This window comes from Mirounga leonina, unplaced genomic scaffold (assembly GCF_011800145.1).
Source record: "Mirounga leonina isolate KUSES-001 unplaced genomic scaffold, KU_Mleo_1.0 Mir_200, whole genome shotgun sequence".
Classification (NCBI taxonomy): domain Eukaryota; kingdom Metazoa; phylum Chordata; class Mammalia; order Carnivora; family Phocidae; genus Mirounga; species Mirounga leonina.
Window position 1 is genome coordinate 26,432,001 of NW_023270503.1, and position 652 is coordinate 26,432,652.

Below are 652 nucleotides of genomic sequence, written 5' to 3' on the forward strand. Positions count from 1 at the left end.
GCTCTGGGGCCTTTATATACCCTGGCCGGCTGCTGCTGACCCCCAGGTCACAGGTCATTTCCTGGAGTTGTGGTTGCCTATCGACCTCTAGATTGGTGGATTCAGTTACTGAGGCAGAGATTCCAACATCATGGAAAGATGCTTTCCTTTCTGCCTGTCTGCTTTCTTCCTCATTGAAATGAATACTTGATGATTTATATCATCCAAAAAATTACTCCTGGAATAACCAATCCAATCAGACCATGTCACATGACAAGTTGAAAGTTTGAAGAATCCAGTGTTGCCACCATCATACTTTCCTCTTGTTCATCTTATTCACCACCCATGACTAAGTGTGAGACTAAGTTTCATGAGGTCACAGGCCTGGTTTCTGATTGACATTGAGATGAAGCAAGAATTTCTGAAAAAACCAAAATGACTCATGGAAGGAGACATGGACTGATTCTGCTATGGGAAGAATGGCCTAATGCTTCTGGAAAACAGAATAGTGCTTTACCTCATTTTTAAGGAAGTAATCACCAGAGGCACTGGAGTGACTCCAGTTGGCCTATAAATCAGAGATACTTCTGGGACTCTTACTGTGTAAATGTCACCGTGCTATTTGGGAGTGGAGAGGGAAAGGAAGAAAAGGAAGTTCTAAGTAGTTTCTTAT